General features: G+C 37.0%; 1 protein-coding gene across 1 annotated transcript in view; it reads right to left on the bottom strand.

Moving 5' to 3' along the window:
• EPC1 (enhancer of polycomb 1) overlaps window positions 1–14,079 on the bottom strand; it is a 59,403-nt gene extending 45,324 nt beyond the window's left edge. Inside the window, exon 1 of the mRNA XM_087712549.1 lies at window positions 13,763–14,079. The gene's annotated coding sequence lies outside the window, so the exon portion shown is untranslated. The remainder of the gene's footprint in view (window positions 1–13,762) is intronic.
• Window positions 14,080–20,671: the final 6,592 nt, after the last annotated feature.

Below are 20,671 nucleotides of genomic sequence, written 5' to 3'. Positions count from 1 at the left end.
TTTCCATAGACTGCAAGTCATAAGTTTTTATTCTGCATATTTGCAACTTGCCTGTCTTGTGAACTTGTCCTGATAAATATATTTAATATAGTTACTATGTATTCATGATTTTTTTTGCTTCAGATAAAAATGAATACTGCTTTTGAAAAAAAATGACAATATTTGCAGGTTAATTAAAAGACTTAACACTGTGCTCAAATTTTCTAAGCTATCCTTTATTATTATTTTAGTTTATTAACTAAACTAAAACAGCTAGGATTAGGACAAAATACTCAACCAAATCCTAACAAGCCAAATTAGATAATATATAAATCAGGCCAGTCTATCAAATATTCTCATGGCTGATAGTGGACTGAGGTATAAACTTTTTATAAAATATTGGGAATATTGCCTGCCTAAAGGCATAATCTTATAACCCTTTTACAAACTTTTGCTACATTGACTCCTTCCTTCCTGTATTATAAATTTGTGTTACAGCTGCAGTAGCACATGCATTTTAACTAAAGAAAAATGACCCTAAAATATTAGTTATGAAAAAGGAAATATAAAACATAAGTATAAGTTAGCCGCAAACATAAAAATTAAATTATTATATTAATAAAGTAGTATAGTTTCACATTCTTTAATCAAATTCCATAGTCATGTATATTTACTTAGAACTCAATATTTATAATTTAGGCAAATTATTAAATTATGATAATAACCTATTAACCCTAAATGACAATTTTGAAGAGTTGTCCAGAAATATTGGTGGGTATGTCCTCCTGCTTAATCCCACTGAAATGCACAATTAATTAAAATAACTAAGAATAAAATTAATGTGTCTGAACTGAAAGCATAAGTTTCAATAAACTGCAATGATGTCAAAATGACCTGTTGTGATGTCATCATGCAAATCACACGTATGTTAATTGTATAATTAGGCCTTTGTCATTCAGTTTGCTCATATTCCCTGATGGATGCCCTTCCTTACAAAAGCTAATAAGGTTTGTCCCTATTCAAAAATGCTATTTGTAAGGACAGCCAATACCGCTGAATGCGAAACGCTGTGATGAACTGAATACATGACAAGTATTAATTTCATATCTATTACCTTTGTTGGCTGTTATTGACTATATGCTTGATTAGATGGGTCTGTTTTGGAACTGACATTTTTAGTCAAGACTGGATAAGACCACTGCCTGTAATTGAAAAAAAGCAAGGAAAATATACTTTTAAGTTCAGGAAGAAAAGATGCTCCTATTCAGATTTGTTATTTGGCCACTTTTGTTCCATCTTTCCATCTGAACTAAGCCTCAGCTTCAACAGTGATTTTTCTGTGTTTATCAGAACTACATTATACAATTAAATCAGTTCTAGTTAATACAGGGCATCAGCAGTATGAGTGGTATAGATTGTTGCAAGAGTTCCAAAGGTGTTTTTTTAATAGGCAACTGGATGTTCTGGTTTTTCTCTGAAGACATTTCACTTCTCATCCAAGACGTTTCTTCAGAACTGACTGGATGGTGGGGAATAGGAGGATTTATATTTCTTGCAGACAAGCTGGTCATTTGCATTATTTTAGAGAGTTGTTGAGGCCACTTGGTGGTGTATCTGTGTCTTCAAGATCACCTGAGTAGTACAAATGGGTTTGGAGCCTTTTTGGAACTGCTGAAAGGACTGTGTTATGGAGTTATGTTTTCCAAGACATTTTAGCTATGTACTTTGAGATGGATGCCCTTCGAATGGTGCGGGGATATGAATGGATTTCCAGAAAAACTGCAGACTACAGGAAACATTTCACCTTCAGTTCAAGATGCAGACAACACAGACTCAACCCTGATAGCCTATGTTCAACACTGAAGGATACAGGGCAGAAAACATCCTGCAGAAAGCACAGCTCTACAATACAGTCCTTTTAGCATTTGCAAGAAGGCTCCACTCTCGTTTGCACTACTCAGGACACAGACAAACCTCCAAGTGACCTCAATGACTCTCTAAAAGAATGCAAATGACTAGCTGTCTGCAAGAAATATAAATCCTTTCATTCCTCACTATCCTGTCCAAGCTGAAAAAGCTTCTTGGATGAGAAGCGAAATGTCTTCAAAGAAAAACCAGAAAGCTCAGTGACCCTTTGAAGCACCTCTGGAACAACCATGAGAATCTCCACAGAGATTGGTGCAAGAGGGTGATAATTTTCCTTCCTTTCATTTTAAATCTTAATTGAATTGATATGATAATATAGATGCAATGACTAAGGAGTCAGTGATAACCAGAGGTCTGGTTATAGTCACAGTATGTTTTTGGAGAAAAATTTCCTACTTCTAACATGGCAGATACATCCAGAAATATTCTAACCAATTCTTTTTTGCTCTAGTTCTCTCCTTTCACTTAGATGTCTTAGTTTTGAATTTATATATATATATATATATATATATATATATATATATATATATATATATATATATATATATATATATATATATATATATATATATATATATATATATATATATATATATATATATATATATATATATATAGTGTGTGTGTGTGTGTGTGTTCGTTCGTAGATTTCGTGTGTGTATGTGTGTACAGACACACACACAGAGTATATATCTATCTAAAATATATAAGGTTTTCTCTCCTAGATGGTGGAAGCTGAAAAGTACTGTATTCTGTGCAGACATATAAAAATGATACTTTTCAACTATAATTATCTATCTGGTCACCATTATAAAGATCTATTGCTTTTTCAACGCTTCATCCCAATCTTGTTCTGGGATACAAGACCATTATCTAATTATTTTAACAATAATCTTTATTGCTATTAATGTTTCTCAATTTCTAAATATATTTTGAGACAGTTAATATTATTTACAAGAGATACAAGCATTTTATGGCCCCAGGGAACATTAGTCTTTGCCTACATTGCATGACATCAAGCAGAAATCATAGGTAAGTATATGCCATGCACGCAATACAACTGAATTGCTATTTTTTTCAATGTGCATGCATATGCAACTTCACAGCCCCAATTTCTCAGGTGGCCCATTGGAAAAATTGCCTGCCCGATTTAGAAGATGGTGACCAATTAGAATAGTAGTATTGAGAATATAATGTAATATAAAAGTTTAAAAAAAAGCAGACCTGGGAAAAGTACATGTCAAAGGCCAGCAGTTCTTGAAGTCTGGGGACATCTGGAGATCCCTGAGATCCTTTCAGGGGGGTTGCAAAGTCAAATAAATATTTTTAAAGTTCTCTGTTTTAATTTCTAATATTGTACAGCAAATATTGAAAGATATAGCACACATAAACCAGATATTTGGAGTCAATCACTTTTAAGAATGTAAAGTGAGTCAGATAAAAATGTTTGATAACGACTGGTATAGGCATATACAATATTTGAACAATAAAAAAAGAATTTCAGGCATGATTAGCACATTGTTTTTTGTTCTCCGTAGCAATAAAAAAGACTAAAAGCTGAGATTCTTAGAGATACACATTTGCACATTCCACTGTTGAAAATAGAATTTTATAATTTTGGAACAAAGAATGATCCAACTAGTATAGCATCTCATACAGTATTTGATGACAAAGTCAAATTCACACGTATTTAGATAAGAAAACAGCAACACAAATTCCTTCAGGTATCTCTACTACATCTAGTGTCATTTTGAACTCCACAATGTAATTGAATAGTGTTTTATTATAGTCACAGATCCAATATTATTAAAATGTTCTTCCGGTTTGAACAATAGAAAGGTAAATTCAGTTGGAATGTGCATATAAGAACCTTAACCTTTCTTTTCTCAGCAGATTTTTTTTTATTTTTTCCCTTCTACAACACCTTACAGTCATTATATCAACATTATGTCATCATATCTGTACATGTATATAATGTTTCGCTTCTATATACAGCCTTTATACACAGTTCTATATATATTTATATATATAGTTTTTCAGCTTAATTTTATTATTGTTTTGCAGCCATTTGTACCAATTGTTCCAAATTTCATAATATTCCAGCTCTTCTTTATCTTTTAATTTTAGGGTTAATTTGTCCATCTCTGCATAATCCAAAGGTTTTTTTTATCACTAATTCGTCTGAGGGGGTATTATTTTGTTTCCAGCATTGGACAAATGCTATTCTAGCTATAGTTAGCAGATGGGTTAATATGTACTTAATTTTCTTTGTATATTTTGATTATTCTCAGCAGAAAGATTTCGGGTTTGTATTTTATCTGTTCTCCTGTAATTTCTTGCACCCATTTCCAAATTTTTGTCCAATATTTTTGTGTTTTCGGGCAGGTCTACCATATGTAAAAAATGGTCCCTTGTACTTTTTTACACTTCCAGCAGGTCGGCTTCATGTTTGGGTACATTTTAGCCAATCTTGTTGGTGGTTAATGCCAATGATAAAACATTTTGTACATATTTTCTTTAAGTGCTGCTGATCGTGTTTATAATTTGTGTTCCAAATTCTTTCCTAATCCATTAGATCTATGTTGTAACCAAAGTTTTTGGCCCATGCTATCATGCAACCTTTAACTTTTTCTTCTTCTAATGTTACTTCTAATAAATTTTGGAAATTTTCATTATGAATTTATTTTCCGGGCCAATTAAAATTTTATCTATTTGTTGTAATTCTGTGTATATTCCATATTCTTTTACATCTTTTTTGTATCTTGATTGTAGTTGGAGATATGGCCACAATCTATATTTATATTTTGCTCCTTTAATTCTGGATTTGTTTTCAAATTCCCTTGGCTGTCTAAAAGTTCGTTTCGTTTCTTGGTTTTGTATGCCGCCCAATCCCGAAGGACTCCGGGCGGCTCACAATAAAATGGGGGAGGGGATAAATAAGACAATACAAACAATATTAAAATACACAACAGTCACAAATGGAACGGGGCTGGCTATTTCAACAGCCCCCAGGCTGCCGGAACAGCCAGGGCTTAGTAATTACTAAGTAATCACTATATCTAACTATTTTCGATAGATCTAGTATATTGGGATGTGTCATGGCTTCCACAGTGGAAAGCCACATCGGTATTTTCATGTAATGTTTTTCTCTAATTTTATTCCAGACCTGTATCAGTGCATCTCTAACATAGTGTCTGTGAAAGTATTTTTGTTTCTTTTTACCTTCTTCCCGTAGGAAAAAATGCCATCCCATTTGCAAATCGTGGCCCTCTAATGTTAGTATTCTTAAATTTTTTACATTTATCCAATCCCTGATCCATATTAGTGCTGCTACTTTGTAATAAAACTCCAGTCAGGGTGTCCCGTACCACCTCTGCTTCTGTAGAGCTTTCAACTTCATCCTGGCTTTCTTCCCTTGCCATATAAATGTTAATATGATCTTATTCAATTCAGTAAAAAAAAAATATCCTAATTTTATGGGGATTGTTTGAAATAAGTATAATAGCCTGGGTAGTACATTCAATTTTATTGCTGCTATTTTCCCTAATAATGATAGTTGTAGTTTCCCCCATAATTCTAGATCTTTTTTATTTGTTGCACTAATTTTATATAATTATTTTCTTTTATAGTTGAGCACTTTGCAGTTAGCCATATTCCAAGATATTTAACTTTCTTTGTCACTTGCAGTCCTATTATTCTTTCTAATTCTTTATTTTGTTCTTCCTTCAAATTTTTAATTATCATTTTAGTCTTTTCTCTATTAATCTTTCACCCTGTTACATCTCCATATTTTCCTAATTCTTGCATTAAGCTATTTCCTGTTTCTAGCGGGTCTTCTATAATAAATACCAAATCAACTGCAAAGGCCTGAATTTTATACTCCTCTTTTTAAATTTTTAGTTCCTCTTATCTCTGAATTTTGTCTAATTCTTATTAGAAGACTTTCAAGCGTCAGGATAAAGAGCAGAGATGATAGTGGGCAACCCTGCCTTACTCCTTTCATTATTTTAAAGGTGTCTGTACTTTCCCTATTTAATATTTGCCCTTTGGGTGGAGTATATCGTTTCTATTAATCTTTCAAATTGGTCCCCTAATTTCATATTCTTAATTTGTTGTATCATGAATTCCCAATTTAAATTGTCAAATGCCTTCTGTGCATCCAGAAAAACAAGTGCCACTTGTTTCCTTCGGATGCACTTCATAGTAGTCTAAAATATTTGCTATTATTCTAGTGTTATTCCAGATTTGTCTTGTTGGGAGAAATCCATTTTGGTCTGGATGTACCGTATTTTCACGACCATAAGGCGCACTGAAAATCCTAAAATTTGATCAAAAACCGGCAGTGCGCCTTATAATCCAGTGCGCCTTATATATGAAAAAAGTTTGAAAATTTACCGTTAACTGATACTGCGCCTGTAATCCAGCACATCTGGAGGGCACTGAGCAGATGCCCTGAAAAGGCATTTAGAGGCGGGGGAGGGAGGGTTTAGGTTAAAGAAGGGAAATGGGAAGGAAACCAAGGCTTTAGCCCCAAGTCAGCGGCTGGTCAATCCACGAGGGTACATTCCTGGCAGAGGGAGCTTTGAATTAAGTTTGCTGAGGATGGTGGGCTACTTCCGATGTTTAAAACGCCCAGCCTCAAACTTGACCAGGCGAACACTACCCCCATCCCACCCCTCTCTCTCGTTCAAGAGTTCTCACCTGCGCCCTCTGGTCTGGCAACCTATCTTGCCCTACCTGGTGAACAGGACGACGCTGTGCTCCAGGGGGCTGTTGCTCACTTTCTGCCAGCTCTCCCGGATCAGCTTCTGATACGCGCTGGAAAGTCCGTCACGCTCCATTTTTCTCCCAGACCGAAGTGCCAAAGGGGAGCAGAAGCGCCGTTTCGGGAGAAAGCTCCGCTCCCCGCTCAAAGGCTTGGGCTGCCCCCGGAGGAACGGGTGGCCCGGATCCGGATCCCCGAGCAAATAATAAACAAATCCACACACAGGGCTCGATGGAGCTTTGAAAGCCGCTTTCTCGCCCGGAGCTTCCCTTCACATCTCTGGAACGGCTTGGCTCCTTTCTTTCTTTTTTTTAGGGCGCCCCTCTGTTGGGAGGAGGAGGAGGAAAGGCTCCAACTCTGCCCAGAGAAGGAGCCCGAGCGCTCCGGGGAAACGTGGCAAGCCAGCACTTCAAAGTCATGTTTCGCTGAATGGCGGGTGTGTTCTAAACTGCCGGCATGACTTTGAAAGGACTGGATTGCCTTCCGCGCAGGCCGACGTGGAAGGCAAGCGGCAAGCCAGCCCTTCAAAGTCATGCCGGCACTTTAGCGTGCCCCTCGGCCGCCATTCAGCGAAAGATGTTTCCAATACGGAGGATGTTTCCGATCTCTGATACGGAGGACGAAGAGTTCGAAGGTTTCATGGAAGATGAATAGAGCCGACTATAAAATAAAGCTGTTTAAAAGTTTACTAAAAGTGACTGATTTTTCTCTGTATTTTTTTAGTGTTTTAATTCTTTTTAGGCTGCGTTTAAAGGCTACGCCGATCCGTGAAAAATGTTTGCAAATTGAGCACCTGCCAGTAAACCCGCGCGGATGAATGTTGCAAAAAAAAACATGCGCCTTATAATCTGGTGCGCCTTATATATGAAAAAAGGTTGAAAATTTACCGTTAACTGATACTGCGCCTTATAATCCAGTGCGCCTTATGGTTGTGAAAATACGGTATATAGTCATTTAATAGTTTTTTCCTATTATTGTTGTGAATATTTTATAGTCAGCATTTAACAACGAGATTGGCCTATAGTTTTGAATCTGTTTTTTATCTGCACCTTCTTTAAATATTAATGCAATATGTCCATGAATCCGGTATCTTTGCTTTCATCAGTGCCTCATTATACATCTCCAACATCAAGGGTTCTATCAATTCGTTCAATTCATCTATTATTTTGTACTATTCTGCTGGGAATCCATCTGGCCCTGGTATTTTATTATTTTTCTGTTTCTGAATCACCTGTTTCAATTCTAGTTTTTTTATTTTTTTGACATTTCTTTCACTTCTTCTGTTATTGACGGGGTTTCTTCTCCATTTAGATATTCTTTTATTTGTTTTCCATCTATAGATTCTCAAAGTACTTGTATGCAATCTTTTTCTTCCCTTCTATTGTATGTTGTAGTTCACCAGTTTCCTCTTGAAGTTGATATATTAATCTTTTCTCTCTTTCTTTTCTCAATCTATATGACAGCCACCTCCCCGGTTTATTTGCTTGCTCAAAGAAGTTTTGTTTTGTTAGTTTTAGGCCCTTTACTATTTCTTCCTGGTCTAATATATTTAATTTATGTTTTGCTAACATCCAATGCTTTCTAATTTTGTCACTTTGTGGCTTATTTTGTAATTCTATTTCTAAATTTGTAATTTCCTCTAATATCTTCTGTTGTGCCCATTTTTCTTTGTTTCTTTTTGCTGAATACGCTATAATTCCATGGGAATAAGCTTTCATAGTGTTCCATAAATTTTGTATAGATGTCTGTTCTTTTGTGTTTTCCTTAAGGAATAACTCCAATTCATTTCGACATTTTTGAATAAATTCTTTTTCTTTTAATATTTTCAGATTTAACATCCATCTTCGTCTAGTTCCTCCCCCTTCCGGATTATTTTAATGGGGTTGTGATCTGCCCAAGTATTTGGTAATATTTCAATTGTATGTATTTCTGCCCCAATTTCCCATTCTTCCATGCCATATCAATCCGTGACCAAGATTGGTGTGGGTTGGAATAAAAAGTAAATGGTTTTTTTTTCCTGGTTCCATTTTTCTCCAAATATCTATCAATTTTAGCTCCTCCATCATCTCAAAACAGGCTGTTGATAATACTTTTTTCATCACTTACATAATCTTTTTTACTGTCTACTATGGCATTATAATATCCTATTATGCAGCTATTTCTCTTAATTTTTTTCATGTAATTTTTTATAAAGGTCCTTCTGATTTTCATTTGGGGCGTATATTGCTACCAGTAGTATTGATTTTTGATTTATCCATATCTCTATCATTAATATTCTTCCCTTTGGATCTGCATAAATTAAATTTGCCTTTATTCCATCTTTAACATATATCGCTATCCCTTTTCTCTTTTCTTCTGCTGATGCTGCTTATAATTTTCCTAATTTAGGACATTCCAGGTATTTTATATCTTGTTTTTTAATGTGTGTTTCCTGTAAGCATATTATATCTGCCTTTTGTTTTGTTATTTTTGCCCAGATATGCTTTCTTTTTGTTGGCGAATTTGAACCGTTAATATTTACTGACAATAATTGAATTTCTTCTTCCATCCGCCTAATTCTCTAGCTGTCTTTGTTTTTTACTAACTCTAGTTTCTTTTTTGGCTCCTTGTTTTTGGTCTCACTTCCTCCTCTCTCTGTTGTTCTTCCTCCTCCCTACTACTTTCTCCCTGTTCTCCATTATTCTCTGTTGTTGTTCTTCTTGGCTTCTATATTCCATCTCCTCTTTACTGCTCTGTTCTTCTTCCGGGCCTACTAGTTGCTCATATAAATCCTGTGCCTTCTTCAGATTGTCAACTTTAATCCTTTTCTCCTGCCAGGTTACCAGCATCCCTTCAGGTACCTACCACCTAAATAATATATCTTGTTTAATCAGTTGTGGCTAAGGCTTAACAACCTTTCTACTCATCTCTGTACAGGAAGGGACAGAAGGCTTTCTTTGGACAGCATGGAGAGCCTGAACTCACCGTTTCACAAATACTTATCTGAAGTAAATTGAATGCAATGCAACTATCTTCTGAGAAAATATAAAATTAACTTAGAGGTGCGTTTGATTCAGTTAATAGTGAACATGTAACTGTAATTATGAGTTGAATACACAAATGGCTACAATTTATCACCATGCATTATGAATTATTGGATCAAATCACCAAAAATATTAGTCCAAATGAGAAGTCCATGGCACAAGGGCCATTTGTAATGCCTGGGGAGATATGCTAAATAGATCCATCTATAGGTCTTTTCTTTAATTCTACCTTAAACTGAAATATCTATAACTACTTTTTGTTATTTATTATGCTGCATCACACAGCAAATACAAAATTGCACCTTTTCAGCATCAGTTGTACATTTTACCAATACAAGTATTAACAGTCTTTGAAGCATTTCTTGAATTAAGGCTTCTGTCAATTCCGTTCAGAAAATAAACATTGCTATTCAGAAAAAAGTATCAAGAGTAACAAATATAATTTGAATTTCACAACACTAAAAATTCAAAAACTGTAATCTGTCTAAAAATATTAATGCAGTGAATATTTTTTTCAAATAGTATGTTTTTAAATTACAAATCCTGTTCTAGAATTTCAGATATGTGCAGACTCATTTGTAGTTCTTCAGAAGGAAAGCTAAACTTTGATTCCAAAACGCTATGAAAGGTGGACCATGAAAACCTAAAGTTTAAATTAAATTCTGCCCAAGCAGAAGTTTTACTTCTTAGCTTGCCCCCCCCCCCCCGGCCACCTATAGAATATATACCTTAAAGCAATGGTTCTCAATCTTTTCTTCACCAGACTCCCCTTCCCCTTTAAATACTTTTTGTGGTCAGGGACCACGCCACAGATCCTCAAGACTTAACTCAAGATTTAAATCATAACATTTCTTCAAGGCTTTGTGGGTTCCCTTTGATGACATCATGGCCTCCCAGGGGTCTGCACATGCCACAAACTGAGAACCACTGCCTTAAATATAATTTAACACAACTTTTTAAAGACAATTTTTCTCATTTTTATGTTAGCTTTAATGCTTTTTAAGTTTCTAGTCCTTTTCAATAGTTTTTTCTGCCTTCCAGTAATTTTCACTATTTAGTTTAGTAAATTGGTTTACTTTATGCCATTTTACTCCTACCTAAGAAAAAACACCCACAATTATACATTAGAACTGTCTGTGTTAATACCTTTCTGATCTGTTCATTCATCCTATCAATCTTACCCCACTTTATTCATCCGGAGTCAGTTTAATAATTTCCCCTCTTCATTCTTATCATCACAAGTGTAGCCACCATGTCAAGTTATAATCTCCACATCATATAATTCAGCCTACTATGATGTACAACAATGCAAGAAAGTAACTCAATGATTTATTTATGAAGTATTAATTGGACAAATTATTTTTTTAGTTGTGTTTGCTAATAAATCAAGCTTTTCTACCATTCCATCTGAAAAAAAGAATTTTAGCATTTTATAAGTCAAGGGTCTATTAATGTAGTTTAATGAAATAGCTTAAAAACCTGATTTAATTCTTTTATGTATGAATTCATATGCACAAACATATTCCACATTAAGCTGTTTTACCTTACTGGTCAGTACTAGTCTAGAGTCATTAAAAAGTCTCAATTCTAAATGTTTTGCAATCCTAAGAGCTACTATTTTTTAAAGGATTTAACTGTTAGTAAACCTCTTAAAAACCTTGTGATTTAAAAACATAAAAAACATAATTTACAAGTAAATGTATCTTTCTCATATACTAATCTGAACTATTTGAAGTTTTAAAGGGTATATGGTACAGATTTAACAAAAACCAAAATTCAACCTTTTGCACAATATGATCTGTCTGAATGCAATCTTTTCTATCAGGATGCATACAGAATGATGAGTAAATGGAAGTCTCTACCTCAACCTGGATGACAACTGGCTTTCCAAAGCCAAACATTTAAACACCTTTTCTTCCAGCAATGACTATAGAGGCTGCACCCATATATTAAGGTAGCTGTTCACTGTATGGTGCAATCATATGCTGCACTGCCACATTTTATTGAGATGGAAGCTGCATGAGTTGCATTCCTAGATCTGTAAGAGAACATCCATGATTGGTCTTTTCAAAGAGCCATTGTTATTATATAGTGAGGCCATAATCAATGAAAGCGTTTTCTGCTTAGTAGAAATAATTGTTATTCATATACTTAAATATAGGTTTAATAAGCTAAATAGGGAACTAAACCATATAAATTCTTATGTTACAATTTAATTACACATTTTAACTAAGAATAATGTGATTTAACTAATATTAATTCTGAAATACTCAAATACATTCTACAAGGTGCCATTTAATCTGTAAATAAATATTGCTTCAGTTTCAAGAAAGAACTATTTTGGAAGAACATGTTTAATACCAGCTAGTATTTTTGTACATACACAACATCCTGTGTTTAAAACTGTCTTTATAAAACTTATATAAATTATTCAAAGAAGTTCACATTAACTACAGATTAAAAAGAAAAAAAATCCTTCCTTCCCATACTTTAATAGATTTATTAACCTGTTGCATTTTCCCATTTATTTTGATCATTTCAAATTATATAATGTAAATCCTTTTACTTTATGAATTGTTCAGGTATAAATGTATCTTTCCAGCTTTTTTGTATCTTTTTGTTTATACTGTGTAAATTTACAAATGTTTGCAGGAAACAGGTATTTGATTCTTAATATATGTATCAAAGTATATATATATATGGTTTATATGTATTCAAAATAGGTGAAAAACTACTTACTTTTTAAATGTATATAAAATTTGTCTTTTTCAGCTTTATTTCTATTCTTAATTAAAGCCTATGCTATCTACAGAACATTTTAAAAATACACACATTGTGTTTTTTTAAAAAGGCAATCTCAAACTGTTATTTATTATGGTTTTTTTTATTTTTAAACAAAAAAAAGGGTTTAAGACTCTGCCAAGTATTATGAAAAACATTTATCTAATAATGAATCTATAGCACAATAAAAACAGTCACTTTCTACAGAGAATATAAAATTGGTTTTAGCTACTAGAAAATCTTTTTACAGAAAAGATAAAGCCATGACTAAATAATGAATTAGTTCTCCACATACCTCAGATTTTTTAAAGCAAGTAACAAAAATCCAAACCTTGCCTCTAGTCTCACAGAACAACAAAGGACTGTGACGACACTTCTGTTATGCTGTACACTGAACTTCCAAGTATATTGATTATTGCATATATTGCACAGGATCCAAACTATAATACATATATTAATATTTAAATCTTGGTTTTTTATAAGAAAAAAAGAAATTATGATACAATAGATCAAATCTTGCCCCACCTTTCTCTGCCCCCCTCTTTTCTTGGTGAGACGAACATAAATTGTTTAGGAGCACCACAGCGCCACCAACATAGATCAATACAAAACAAAAAAGATTTCCCACTGTGTACAAATGAAAAAAAAACCCAGAAAATTGCCCAAAATTACAAAATGTCTCATAAATGAATCTTCTCACAAGAACACGACATTTCAATGCAGTACCATCATTCATATTTTTATAGAAAGATTTTAAAGCAAGTAACAAAAAAAAAGAGCCGATTGGGGAATAAAAAAAACAATGTTTGGTAACAGACATAACTTAATGTAAATCCTGCTATATCAATCTCCTCTTTTATTATATGAAGCACAATTTTCAACAATCCAATTTAAGGAGGCTTTTCCCAATTAATCTCAAACTCAAATAAACTGAAGTACATTTCTTTATTAAGGTACTTAGTTCCTCTTTTGTAAAAATATGTGTTCTGCTCCGGACACAATTATCCTCCCTGGAGACTCCAACTCCACCTTGAAAAGATCTCTGCTGTTGGCATTTCCATCAACGGCTCAAGTACAGGGGTCTAATTTATTCACCGTTAAGACAGTAACACAATTGTTCTTAATGGTTAAAATAACGAACCAACCTTTGTCATTAATAATTAAATGCTCTCACATTTGAAAGAAAAAAAATCTACATTTGATTCATACATGTAAGAAATATTTCGACGTTTTTTATGCGTGTTTGTGTATATGTGTGCGTATGTGTGAGAAGGATTAGAAAACTTACCTCGAAAGGAAGCAGCCAGCTGCCTTTTCCCGACTGGAAAGAAAGAGTCTGTGTATAGTTTCTCCCTTACAATCAACCAGTTCCAGGCAGCGAAATAATCATCCAACATCCTTAAAAACCTTTGCAAATGAAAATAGAATCTCCTTCCCATGGTCGGCAGTCGCTTCCGAAGGTTTTTTCTCCATATCTGGCGAGGTGGGGGGGATTCGAGTAAACCTGAGAAATATCCAAAGATTAAAAGCAAAGGCAGCAGGAGCCAGAAGACTCTGGGGTTAACAACTTTGTAATGGCAAACAGGCGTGCTCTGATTGGTTAGAAGGGCAGTGTCCCTACACAGTCTGCACTATCCCCCGCCCCCCTCTTCTGCAGCCTGGAAAAAATGCAGAAATGCAGTGTGCCATTTTATAGTCTTTTAAAACACACCCCAACGCAACCAACCACCAAATGCCCGGGCTTTGTATTCGCGGGATTCTACCTAACAACAGCTCAAAACCTTTTCTAAGTCTCCTTCATATGATCAACTGTCCTTGATGGACCGGGGGGGGGGGGGGGTAGTGTGGTGGGGGGGAGGGAGAAATAGAAAAGCGCGCGCATGTACACACACACACACACACAGAGTCCAATTTTCATATACACTCCGGTGTTTTTCTCTTCCCACCTTAAAAATTTATTTACCTTTTATGTTCAACTAAGAAATGCTTTCGTTAATCTTGTTCGTTTCCCCACCACGTTTCCTAACTGCCTGGTGGAATCTAAAGCGGAATCAAAAACACTTTGCAGAAAGATACACCTCCTTAAATAATCTGGCGGGGTTTGAAATGAAATCTAAGAGTTGATATTGAGGGGTTACCCGAGGAGCATGAATGGTTTTTTTTCTTCATTTTTCCTCCCTCGCCAAACGTTATCCTGTACCTACCGTCATAGAGACCTAAGGATATTCATTTTAACAGAAACACCCTTTATAAAAGGCATCATTCTTCCACAAAGACTTATTTAAAAACCCCTCCTTATACTGACTGACAGAGTTCGACCATGCTGCCCACAAACAAAATGGCTGTGGCACTGAGTTCTTTTGGATCCTCCCACTGTGCCCTCTCCTCCTCCCCTTACACACGAACACACCCTTCTCGTGGCCTCTGCGAAAGGGCAGAAAGCCCAAAGAAATCAGAACCCGAAGTACAATGGATGTTCGAACTCCCCTTGTCATCGGAAGGGCAAGGGACTCCCACAAAGCCTTGCCCTAGCTGCAAAGAGCCTTTCTTCAAAAATAGCCGTCAATCATTAAGACTCTACAGGCGATGTAATTTGAACTTCCTGCTTTACATATGTATAACGTCTTTCACCTACGTTGGCAGGCTTTTCAATTAAGAGTGCTAGGAAATTTGATAAGCTGACTCTCGATTTGTGAGCTCAGTCAGGTAACTTGGCTGCTGTGGGAGCTGGTTAAAAAAAAATCTAAACAAAATGTTTGGTCTAACAAAGGAAGAACCAAGTGGCAAATTCGACAAATTCAATTTTCTCCTTCCACTTTTTTCAAAGAAATATTTACAAGGCAGGTGATTTAGAACTCCAGAGACAGGGATACCTGATCACTGATTTTTTTAAAATGTTGCTGCACACACATTCCATTTGCACTTTGACATTTAAAGAGAACCAATCCTAAATGTTAGAATTGCTATGTAAATACAGATTCCTTTATTCAGTTTTCCACACTAGCATTTAAGTAACTTTCTCACACTTTTCTTGCACTGGGCTTAAGTGGGTCGCTTGCCATTTATTCACAGGTTCTCATCACCAAGCCTCTGTCTCAGTACTGTATTGCCACCTAAGCAGACAGAAGCTGGATTCAATGAGGCAAGGAGGAGGAGCCTAAAAGAAGATGATAAAGTGCAGGAAAATCACTTTGTCTGGGCTCTATCTAGATGTTCCTGGCCATTTCTCTTTTGGAAGCCACAGAGATTAGAACTTCCTGACATTTTATTTGATCAAGTGATACTCCATAGAATAAGAGGCCTCTCTTTCTTTCAGCCTAGAATTGCTAGAGGGATACATGCCAGTAAACTGATTTTCCCGATACAGATTAATCTGATATATGTATCCTTTGAAGTACTTCTGACTTTGTCATCAAGCAAACAGGTGGACTTAACAGTGGCCTATTATACTTCTCATTTTTATTCCAGATTGTATTATCAAATTTTAAATATTAATTTCAAATGGTAGTTTCTATAAAATCTTTTGATATATTCTCATAATATTTAATTCACAACTATAAAATTATGTTAATCAAATATTTGATTCTTTACACATAATTTTGTAATGGATCTGTCTTGTAATGGAGATGCCCGGGATTACATCTTTCATAACCTGAACCAATCCATACACTGCTTCCTCAAGGCTTTAATACTTGTGTGCCATTTCTTACAGAATCTTCTAACATTCATTCTAATTCTGTTCTATTTCCTAATGATCCAGATAAGTGAATTTCAAATTTGGCAACTTCAACTCCTGGAATTACCTAGCAGAGTTTTTCTGCTCAGATGCCAAAAAGGCGCAAGCGGGCACAATAATGTGTGCGTGCATGCCCACACCCATAGTGCAATGCCCTCCCCTTTGCATGTGCGAACAACACCCCCTCACTGAAGCATCTGGACTGCTGATAGCCCTGTTGGGCTGTTTTTTGCCCTCCCCAGGCTTCAGGAAAGCTACCTAAAGCCTAGGGAGGGTAAAAAACGGCTCAAAGGGCCTACCAGAAGTTTATACTTCCATTTTGCCCATTGGGCCATTTTTCGCCTTCCCCAGGCTTCAGAAAAGCCTCTGGAGCCTGTGGAGGCAGAAAACACCTATCAGAAGTTTAGAAATAAACTTCTGTTTTGCAGTGACGTGCAGTCACTAGAGGCAGGGGAGGCGGGGCCTCACCAGTCTCCTGAGGAAAAGGAAACAATTTTTAAAATAATTAAAAAGGCCAAGGTAGTTGCTCCCAGACTCTAAGTCACAGTGACTCTGAGTCTGCTTAGTGCAGTTAGTAGGAGGAGGCTAGAGAACTATGGGCCTCCTTTGCATAAGGAATTTTTTGCCTTTTAAGAGTTAACCAAGGGTTAAAAAGCAAAACATTCTGTATGCAAATGAGGCATGTGATTCTCCCGCCTCCTCCTGCAAAGGGCACTTTGTTTAGAGGCTATTTTAATTAAGCAGAGTCATCCACGTGGTGACTCTAGCAGCAACTAGCCTAGACTGCCTGGCCCTGGCCAGACCAAATCTTGCATTTTGACACAGCTGGAAGGTATGTGGGTCAGAGGGAGGGGGCAGGGGGTAGGAATTCAATTATTTGTAATGTAAGTAATTGTAATTTGTTTTTATTATGTGCGTGTGTGTGATTTTTTTTTTTAGCTGCCTCTGCTGGCGTGCGGGCTGGCACATCTATTTTTATTTTTCATTTTTATTTTTTTATTTTTTTTAAAGCCATTCCGCTTCGGTGCGCCATAGAGTAAAACATGTCCTGGTTTGTGGCCGGGTGGCATGCACTTTAGTGCAAGCATGCTGCCCGGCCACAAACCAGGACATGTTTCACTGAATGGCGGCCGAGCCCTGCCGGCACTCTAAAATGCCGGCATGCCTTTAAAATGCCGGCTTGCCTTCCGCGCCAGCCGGCCCGGAAGGCAAGCCGGCACTTTAGAGCTGGGCCGCCATTCAGTGAAACATGTTTAGCTGAATGGCAGCCGAGCCCTGCCGGCACTCTAAAGTGCCGGCATGCCTATAAAGTGCCGGCATGCCTATAAAGTGCCGGCTTGCCTTCCGCACCGGCTGGCCCGGAAGGCAAGCCCGCATTTTAGAGCTCGGTCACCATTCAGCAAAACATGTTTCGCTGAATGGCGGCCGAGCCCTGCCGGCACTCTAAAGTGCCGACATGCCTTCCGGGCCGGCTGGCCATTCAGCGCTCGCACCCAGCGCTCGCATGCCCACTGGACGGCACCGGGGAGGAGAGGAACTGCGCGGGTCCCGCCGCTGACGGTACGGGCGAAGGTTGGCCAGCTGTGGGTGGGGGTGGCTGCTGCCGAGGCCTCCAGCCTTGCAATCCTGGGTGGGGAAGGCGAAGGTTTGCTCCGGAGCTGTGGAAGACCATTGCACCAGGAGGCCTCCGCCCCGGGGATCCCCCGCTCCCCCCATTCGGATTACCCCCGAACTCAAAGGAGCCTGGGCGCAGGGGTGCAGGCCAGGGAAGACGGGGTTTGGGGGCACGGAGGAGGAAGGTCCCGCTGCAAAGCTCCTCCTGGGGAAGGGGGAGGCGGCGAGTGCACTGATCCCTGTTTGCAAGACCAGCCCTCCACCTTCTTGTCCCGTTGGGAAGGGGGGAAGACAAGAAGGGGGCAGGCTGGCCTCGCCACTTGCATTTGCCCTATTCCCCCACTCCCAATATAGGTGCAGAGAAAGAGCCAGGCTTCAGAAAGGAAAGGATATTTTTAATAATTTTCTTTGTCTGAATATGATTTCCCATTGAGGAGAAAAGGGAGTTTTAATTCCCCACCAGTTAAAAAAAAAAGTTTAGTCTTTGATGTGTGACATCTGCCTGTGTGTGTGTGTGTGTGTGAGAGAGAGAGAGAGAGAGAGAGAGAGAGAGAGAGAGAGAGAGAGAGAGAAAGAGAGATCAGTGCCTCACCAACCATAAACCTCACCACGTCACTGGTGGTTTGCCCATTGGACTGTTTTTCGCCCTCCTCAGGCTTCCTTTATTTACTTCAATAATAACAATAACAACAACAACCACCACCAATGATTAAGGAAGTAAATAAAGGAGGCCTTTTAAAGACAACTAAGTCAAAAGCTGAATATAAGAAAGAAGTAATTGAGAAGCAAGCTGAAAATTGAAAAAACAAAGCTATGCATAGCCAATACTTGAAAAGTATTGAAGGCAAAGCTGACCAAAAGCTAACTTGGAACTGGTTAAGATCAGGAGCACTGAAAAAAGAAACAGAAGGCTTTATTTTGGCAGCTCAAGAACAAGCCTTAGTCACAAACTGCATGAAGGCAAACATTCAACATGCTACCACCAACAGCAAATGTCGCCTCTGTAATGAGAAAGACGAGACAGTCGACCACTTGATCGGGTGCACCCTTGAATGGGTGCAGCAAAATTTCACAAACTGACTACCTACAATCCCATGACCGCGTTGCTAAGATCATTAATTAAGGGCAGATGCTAACTTAAAGAACATGCATGAGTAATGGCTTAAAAACAGCAAAATCATAGATCAGCTAATCAGAAAATATAGATTGGATACAAGAAACATCAATGAAGCTGCAGTGATTGTAACACAGCAGATAACAGCAACAGCTAGAAAAATTGAAAGATATGAGGCACGAATCATCCAATATAAACAAAATCAGCAATTTCGATCAGACCAACGGCGTTTTTATCAAAGTCTTAATGTGAATGGTGACACCAAAAGTGAAAAACCAGAAAAGCAGGCCACAGTTGAATTCTGGAAAGAACTGTGGGAAAATGCAAAGGACTACAATAAGGAAGCAAAATGGATACATGACTTTGAGAAAAGCATTAGCAACAAACAAATGCAAGTATTAGAAATAACAACTGAGATGGTCAAAAATCGAGTAAAAAAAGTAAAGAATTGGACATCACCTAGAAAGGACCAATTACATGGTTTCTGGCTCAAATATCTGACCAGTTTACATGCAATATTGGCCAGGCAACTGAATGAAATTTTACAAAATGGCCAAATTGATGAATGGTTGACAACTGGAAAAACATACTTGATTCAGAAAGATGCAACTAAAGGAACAATACTTGAAAACTACAGACCAATAATATGCTTGCCAACAATCTGCAAATTACTCACAGGCATTATTGCAGATAACATGATGGATTATTTGGAAACAAACAACATCTTGCAAAAAGGCAACAAAAGAAGGAGCAGGGGTACAAAAGATCAGCTCCTAGTTGATAAAATGATGTTAGAAAATTGTAAGAACAGAAAAACGAACTTAAATATGGTCTGGATTGATTACAAAAAGGCATTCGACCCATTGGATCATAAAATGCTCAGAAACAACTGGCATGAGCAAAAATATTACATCCTTTACTGAAAAGGCGATGAAAAAATGGAGAACTGAGTTGGCAGAAGGGAATGAGAACTACGGAATGGTTAATATCAAGTGAGGAATTTTCCAGGGTGATTCACTTTGACCTCTTCTTTTTATCATCGCAATGATCCCACTATCAGTAATCTTAAAAAAAAAATGAAATTAGGCTACCAAGCAGTTAAACAAGCTGAAAAAATTTCGCATTTATTATATATGAATGATTTGAAACTCTATGGAAAGTCAGAAATAGAAATCCAATCATTGACAAACACAGTCCGAGTATTCAGCACCGATATTTCAATGCAGTTTGGCATGGAAAAATGTGCCACTGTATCCATAAAAAGGGGCAAAATCACTACATGTGAGGGAATTGAAACGCCCAATGGCCAACTAATTAAATGCAACGAAAATGAAGCCTACAAATACTTAGGCATTCTGCAGTTGGATAACCTCAAGCATGGAGAAGTAAAAACTATTGTAAGGGGAGAATACACCAAGAGAGTTAGGAAAATTTTGAAATCTAAATTGAATGGTGGAAATACAATCAAGGCCATAAATACCTGGGCAATACCAGTTATAAGATACACAGCTGGTATAGTTAACTGGACACAAGCTGATTTGGACCGAAAAACCAGGAAATTAATGACAATGCACTACAGTTTACATCCACGTGGTGATACTGATAAGACTATATCTGCCCCGAAAATCAGGTGGCAGAGGATTATTACAAGTGAAGCAAATAGTTGAAGAAGAAAAACATGCACTGGTTGATTATTTAAAAGAAAGTCAAGAACATCTATTAATTGAAGTAAA

Source organism: Thamnophis sirtalis, unplaced genomic scaffold (genome assembly GCF_051295495.1).
Source record: "Thamnophis sirtalis isolate CommonGarterSnake01/CBP01778 unplaced genomic scaffold, rThaSir2_p1.2 scaffold_4, whole genome shotgun sequence".
Classification (NCBI taxonomy): domain Eukaryota; kingdom Metazoa; phylum Chordata; class Lepidosauria; order Squamata; family Natricidae; genus Thamnophis; species Thamnophis sirtalis.
Note: the sequence above shows the minus strand (reverse complement) of the source record. Positions and strands in the feature narration are given on the sequence as shown.